This window comes from Colobus angolensis, unplaced genomic scaffold, assembly GCF_000951035.1.
Source record: "Colobus angolensis palliatus isolate OR3802 unplaced genomic scaffold, Cang.pa_1.0 Scaffold237, whole genome shotgun sequence".
NCBI classification, from domain to species: domain Eukaryota; kingdom Metazoa; phylum Chordata; class Mammalia; order Primates; family Cercopithecidae; genus Colobus; species Colobus angolensis.
In genome coordinates this window covers 2,244,798-2,252,195 of record NW_012115566.1, presented here as the reverse complement: position 1 = coordinate 2,252,195, position 7,398 = coordinate 2,244,798, and the positions used below count along the sequence as shown (strand labels likewise).

At 42.1% G+C, this 7,398-nt stretch overlaps 1 non-coding gene across 1 annotated transcript; it reads right to left on the bottom strand.

The window, feature by feature from the left end:
• Nucleotides 1-6,212: 6,212 nt before the first annotated feature.
• On the bottom strand, nucleotides 6,213-6,284 carry TRNAQ-CUG. The gene has a single exon. It is a non-coding gene; the product is annotated as a tRNA-Gln (tRNA).
• Nucleotides 6,285-7,398: the final 1,114 nt, after the last annotated feature.

The window sequence follows — 7,398 nt, the reverse complement described above, 5'->3', positions numbered from 1 at the left end:
AAAAAAAAAAAAAAAAAAAATGATGGTAGCAAGTTACAAGGATCCAGAAGCCACTCGAAGGGTTTTCCACTGTGAGCAGGTATAGGCAAAGCGACCTCCAAAGGCCCAGGGAGCTGGGAGGCCAAACAAAGGTTGACAAATTCAGTTTCTCAGAAAGAAACATTTAATGAGGACTTACAAACAGAAGGCACATCTTGGGCTGCAGCCCCAGAGGATGGATCCCTACACTTGCCCTGCGGAAAGTATCCTTTCTATTGCAAGCTTTTAGGGTAAAACATGAACAACTGATCACACCTTCAGACTGTCTTGCAAAACCCATGGCCACTGGGGACGTTAAACAAGCATCTTTATGAGGAGTTATTCATGCTACATACGTTGTTTTTGACCTTGCTGCAGAATGCCTTGGTATGCAGGAGTCAAATATTAGTCATTATGACTGTTTTGCTTCAAGATGGCTTTACTCTTGCAAGGCAAAGGCTATTTTCCCAAAAAGGGGCTCTCCCTAATTAAATATGGGTAAAGTTGAACACCAATATAATTAAGGACAATAATGAGTTATAAACCACTAGGGGAAAAAGATGCTGTGAGTCCATATTAATGATAGACATTTAAGTAAAATGGAGAAAAAGGAGGACTCTTGCTTAAAATAGAATGTTGTGTGCAGACTAGCAAATAAGTAGGGAAGGCTCCAGGGAGCACTTTAAACTTTGATGATGCTCCCCTAACCTGCTGCATCTTTACCCTCAGTCCTCACGCTTGACTTCCAAGTATGAGCTACGGTGAATTTTTTTTCTGCCCAAACTCCATGTTCTCCTCCTTTACATTTTCTACCCACAACACTCTTTAGCCCTCTCCTCTGCCCTCACTTTACTTGCTTTACTTCAGTGCTTATTCCTCTGATCTCAACTTAGACTTTAGTGAGACTTCTCTGGCTTCCATTATCTCAGTTTAGCTGCCTCCCTCTATGATTCCTCAGCACCCAGATTGCTGTCATCATAACACCACATGTTTTAGTTTCTTTTTGATATCTCCCTCTTACCCTCTAGCAAGTTCCCCCAGTGCAGGGACCAGTCTTGAGATCTTGTTCCCTTTAGAGTCCCCATTGCTTAACACAGTGCCTGGGTCAGGATAACAGTTCATCAACACTTCGCTGGGGATAAGACTTTCACCCAGTTATGGTCTTCACCAGAACCCAGGATGGCTCAGTTTTACCTTTTGCCCCAAGGCTGTCTGCACTGGTTGTTCCCAGATTTCTTCTCCCCATTCACCCTTCTTCACTAATCCCAACCTTGCTTGCTTTTAAAGAGCTCATGTTTAACCATGATTAAAATAGAAGAACTTGTGGAGTCCCTAAAAAATGGGAACCTTTCTTTTGCATAGTGGGGATTGAATTCATGATGGAAAAGTTTCTAGTTCACATCATTTTTGGCCAGTGGCCTCTGGAGAAAGAGATCCACAAGTGTGATTCTACATATATATATATATATTTTTTTTTTTTTTTTTTTTTTTTGAAACGGAGTCTCGCTCTGTCGCCCAGGCTGGAGTGCAGTGGCCGGATCTCAGCTCACAGCAAGCTCCGCCTCCCGGGTTTACGCCACTCTCCTGCCTCAGCCTCCCTAGTAGCTGGGACTACAGGCGCCCGCCACCTCGCCCGGGTAGTTTTTTGTATTTTTTTAGTAGAGAGGGGGTTTCACCGTGTTAGCCAGGATGGTCTCGATCTCCTGACCTCGTGATCCGCCCGTCTGGGCCTCCCAAAGTGCTGGGATTACAGGCTTTAGCCATCGCGCCGGGCCATGATTCTATATTTAGGTGTATACATTTAGTCATTAATTGCAGAGGCCTCATCTTCTGCTTCAGTGACCAGCACCTGGAGGAGTTATCAAAAGTTTGTGGAAATGAATGGAACATTTTGAGGCCTCACCCACAGTAAGCAAAGACTTGTAAGGAACCTGTTTTCCATTATCCAGCCATTTCATTCCCAAGGCTTCACAAAGGAGAGCTTGTCCTCTCAGTAATCCTGACTCCTTTCCACTTCTCAGAAAGACTACATTCTGCTTCCCTCATCACTGCTTTGCTCAAGGGAAAGTCTGGTCAGGGGCTGGGCGGTGCAAGGCCCTGGTAGCGAAAGTAGACATCTTTCTGAAAAGCTGTCATTGTCACATTGCAGGTCATACATTGTTGCATGCGCTGCATTTGGGAAACTGACCTTTACTTCCCCAGGCCACACCAGCTGGGATGATTTTCACCTTTGGTGTTGGAAAAGATTTTTTGTGTCTTGTTAGTTTTAGACGAGAAATATAATGAGGTCTCCCCATGAAAGTCTGAAATCCTCCCATTTGTTAGGATCATTCCCTTGCCACCTCCAGGGTTTGGAATTCCAGAAGGAGAATTTTCACTCTGTCTCCTGCTTCCGTGCTTGCAAGTCATGAACAATTCTTAGCCAGCCTCGTTATGGGTTTGGTTTGCTTAGAAACTCAATGACGGAAGCACATTCTCACCTGTGCTATTCAGATGAGCTAAAATCCAAGACTTTCTCAAGTGTGTGTTTATATTTGGGGCAAACTTCATGCAGAAAATCTGAATTCTGCAGGGAGTGGTTTTTTTGGTTGTTGTTTTGGTTTGGTTTTGTTTTTGCCTGCTAACCATCTGAGTTCATGAGGCAGTGAGCCTTCTTACAAATGAACTACATTCCCCAGCATCCAGGTTTTCGTTTTAGTTTTTAATGATAAATCAGAGGCAATATAAAATCAGAAAAAGCTCTCTCTTTAGGAAATAAATCAGCTTATAATTACATGTAAACCATGATGCCACCTCAAAAGACCTAAATGCTTTTGAAAACCAGTTATGGCGGTGTCAATTTCATTTGAATGCTTATAAGCAAAAGGAATTTAGGAACTAGAAAACTGATTAGCAAATTACCAATCCTGTTGAAACAGCAGTCCCAAGTAAAGTTACTTTGAGCTCTGTCCTTTCATCAGTGATAATTTTTTTCTGCTGCATTTTCTTGCCATTCATTGTAAAGTTAGAGGAATTATTTTGTCAAATTGTTTTCTGTGAGATTGTTTTATTAATCAGAATCGTATAGGTTTCTGCTGGTTTTTTTTTTTTTCAGACAGATTCTCACCCTGTTGCCCAGGCCGGAGTGCAGTGGCACGATCTCAGCTCACTGCAACCTCTGCCTCCCGGGCTCCAGCCATCCTCCTGTCTCAGCCTCCTGAGTTGATGGGATTACAGGTGCCTGCCACCACGCCTGGCTAATTTTTGTATTTTGGCAGAGACAGGGTTTTGCCACATAGCACAGGCTGGTCTCGAATTCCTGAGCTGAGGTGATCCACCTGCCTCGACCTCCCAAAGTGTTAGGATTACAGGCATGAGCCACACTCCTGGTCTCACAATCATATAGGTTTTCAAATGGCATCAAGATTTATAAAACTTGGGCTGGGCGCGGTGGCTCACGCCTGTAGTCCCAGCACTTTGGGAGGTCAAGGTGGGCAGATCACGAAGTCAAGAGATCGAGATTATCCTGACCAATATGGTGAAACCCCGTCTCTACCAAAAATGCAAAAATTAGCTGGGCGTGGTTGCACGTGTCTGTAGTCCCAGCTACTCGGGAGTCTGAGGCAGGAGATCGCTTGAACCCAGGAGGCAGAAGTTGCAGTGAGCCCTCACTGGGTCACTGCACGCCAGCCTGGTGACAGACCGAGACTCTGTCTCAAAACAGACAAACAAACTTGTCTGATAACTGTGCATAATTATAAAATTGGTAGCGTTCAGCTTTGGCCCTGGCTGAAAATTTTTTTAAAAAAAATGGTAGTGAAGGCAATGGATGTCATTAATTGTACTTATTGTCATCCTTTCAGATGTATCACAGCTTAGAATGAAATTTACCCACACAAATTCTTAGATTCATGCATACTATAAACACATCCATGGAACTTTAGGATTTGAAACTGCCATTTAATCTGTAGGTCTTTAGCTACAAGTCATAAACAAGCTTGCTGTGATTCTAGTGCTTCTGACAGTTTCAAACCTTAAATGTAGTCCTTCAATATACTTAAAAAGAGCATAAAGACAATATTTTATCATTGGTTTACTTTGTGCATAGGCTGGAAAGGAAATAAAGAAAACAAAACAGGGCTAATGGAAAAAATAGAGAAGGAAAAGGGAATAGTGGGATAAAGAAAAAGAAAAATGGGAAGGCCAGACTGCCCTTGAGGTGTGGATCATGAAAATCAAAAGATGTCATTGAGAAAATAACCCTTGTTTTCAAATTAACCATTGTTTTCAAGATTAAGCTTTGTTATACAAACTTGAGCTTTATCGTATTTCCAAATATCTTTTTTTCTGTTAAGAAAATTTTTATCTTTTAGCTTGGCCCAACTTTGGGACATATTCCAAATATCTCAAATAAATGCCAAAAGTCACCAAGGTCTGTTTGTGACCTATTGTTGTTTTCTGGATCTCTTCAAAGCCTGCAGGGTTCACCAAGGAAACTCTGCTGTGCTTAATGGCACCAACATCTTAATTATGAGTAGGGTAACTAACCACTGGGCCAAAGCATTGGAATCCGACTCCTGGGGTTTCTGCACTCCAGGCTACTGGTTCATATGTAAGCTCATCAACAGCCTAATGGGTTCTTAGTTCTTTACAGGAAACTGGACTCTACAAAATGGAATATTTGAGTCTTCAACCTCTTCCTCTTTATCTCTTTACTCCTCGTGCCTGAAAATGTTGAATACTGTAGAGGACGAATGCTTTGGGGATATAAAATGTATTAAAAAAACTAATCAAAAGATTCCAGGTTGCAGTGCAGTGGCAAGATCTCGGCTCACTGCAGGCTCAGCCTCCCGGGTTCAAGCGATTCTCCTGCCTCAGACTCCCTAGTAGCTGGGATTACAGGCGCGTGCCAACATGCCCAGCTAATTTTTTTTTGTATTTTTAGTAGAGACGGGATTTCATCGTGTTAGCCAGGATGGTCTCGATCTACTGACCTCGTGATCCACCCGCTTCGGACTCCCAAAGTGCTGAGATTACAGGCGTGAGCCACCAAGCCCGGCCCAAAGGTGATTTTAAAATAAATTGTGATGGCACAGCTAACTTTACCTATGAAGGAAAACAAAGGTAGATCTCTCAAGTGTGTAAGCAATTCAGTTTCAGATAGATTACTGATTTAAATACAAAACGTAAAACAACAAAACATGCAGTGGAAATTAATGAGAACTCAGAAGAAAAAGATATTGACGTGGAAACTGTTACATAAGACATATTTGAGCAAGAATGGCTTAATAAAAATATGCTTCTATGAATGTCTACAAAAATCACAATAAAAATACAAACCATCTTAAACCAAATGTACACAAATAGGAAATTTACAGAAAAAAAAATGCATTTGAAAAATAGAAACAAAAGAGTCTGAGTATGAGATGACCAGGGAGTTGCTTTGTCCTATTACGGTATTATTTTCATCAAAACAGTGTCTTTAAGCTATTTTAATTCCTTGGAATCTTTAAAAATTGTAAAAATATTTTTATGCTTTCACACATTGCTTTCCAGTGGTGTTCTGAAATGTTTCTTTACAAATTTAAATCATTCTAAAGCATGTAATTGCCAGCATCTGATGAAATACAAATTAGAGGTGTCTAATGACTCTGAGTTTTGTGCATTGGAACCTAAAAGCTAACAACTTGGCAGGTACTAGAATTCTTTAAAAATATATTTAGCATAATTTTATTTAACAGTTGAAAACGTGCATAAATTCTTTTTCTATCTTTAAAAGATATTTCCACTCCACGTCTGCCATAGAATTTTAAACCCACTATATTACACGTTTGTGCTTAAAGGCTATGACTGACTGATCACACCATCATAACATTCTGAAACAGATTTAAAATTGATATATAATTTTTAGTCATTACCAGTAATTATCTGTATTTTAAGTGTTTTTCCTCTGGTTTTAGTTGTTTTTAAATTTAATGGTGGTAGTGTGCAATCAATAAAAAATAAGTGTATAATGTTTAAGTACTTATAAATACATAAAAATAAAATTGTTGAAAATATATCATTAAACAAAAGAGATAAAACTCCCCACACCCGTTAAACTCATGTGTTTGTGAATAAGAGCTCTAGGAGGGAATGAGAAAGGTAGTAGAAATCGCATAGATTGCTTCTATAGCTCAGAGAAATCACATGACAGAGACTTAAAAGTCAACATTAGGTCCCACCGAGATTTGAACTCGGATCGCTGGATTCAGAGTCCAGAGTGCTGACCATTACACCATGGGGCCAATCTGGAGGGCGGTCTCCCAAAAATCTTCCATGACCTAGTTCTTCTTTTCTAAAGTCTGATTTGGTTTTCCAATGTCAGTACACCCCACGCTTCGCACCCCAGACCTTTTCTTCCAAGGGGCGCACCCCAGACCTTTTCTTCCAAGGGGTTCAGAAACTTGGTGCCCCCTCGGCCTCTGTTTCTGCACTGGAAAAAAAGTGAAGTTGTCGAACAAAACTGAGCCCTTACCGTGTGCCAGGTTTTGTGACTAGTATTTTGTATTTTTACCTCATCGAACGCTCACAGAACCCTGGTGAGATGCGAACCATTGTCATTATTTTACAGGTGAGGAGCCTGTGAGAGACCTGAGATCTTTCATTCTGCTTTGTTATCAGATCCTATTGCTTCACAAAAATCGTCGTTTATTAGGGTGGTGTATGGAGCTTTTGAGGACGTGCATGGAAAGATTTTCCAAAGTCGCAGAGGAGACGTTGGTGTTTACGGAAAACTGAAGTAAGTGAACTCGCAAGACGAGACTGGAGGAAAATCCCAGCATTCCTGGGAGCTCAACTGAGGGGGCGAAGGGAAGGGGGAAAGCCCCTCGGGAGTTTCCCAGGACAGCGCGCGGCCCCACGGCCCTCCTACTGCCGGCTCACCAACCAGAAATATACGCAGGGGAGACTCCCAAACGGACGCAAAAAAGATTCTCCACCCCTGCTTCGCATAGCCCCTTTTTCGCACACACACGGGAGCCCGTACTGTGAAAATTCACCCCCTACACCACAGCTGTGATGGGTCTCTGGAGATGTTCTCAGTCGGCCCAACCCTAGCATCTTTATAAACGCCTCCTGGTGGCTTTTAGCTGATTAGGAGCGCCACGATATTCAGTACACATTTAGAAGCGAGTGCTTTAGCAATTTCCTTAGTGGTAGAGAGGAATTCAGCTCCGCTCCAAGTAGTTTAACCTGGATTCGACGCCTGTTCAAGGAGAGCGTGCTTAGTGCAGATTGAATCTAATAGTTTGCAGGCTGGGGCTGGTTTCCGGGATTTCAGATTTTGAAACGGACACACGGATACTCTGGAAGTGGTCTTCCAGGACCGCAGGCGCCCTCCTGTGGATGATAAGGAGCACC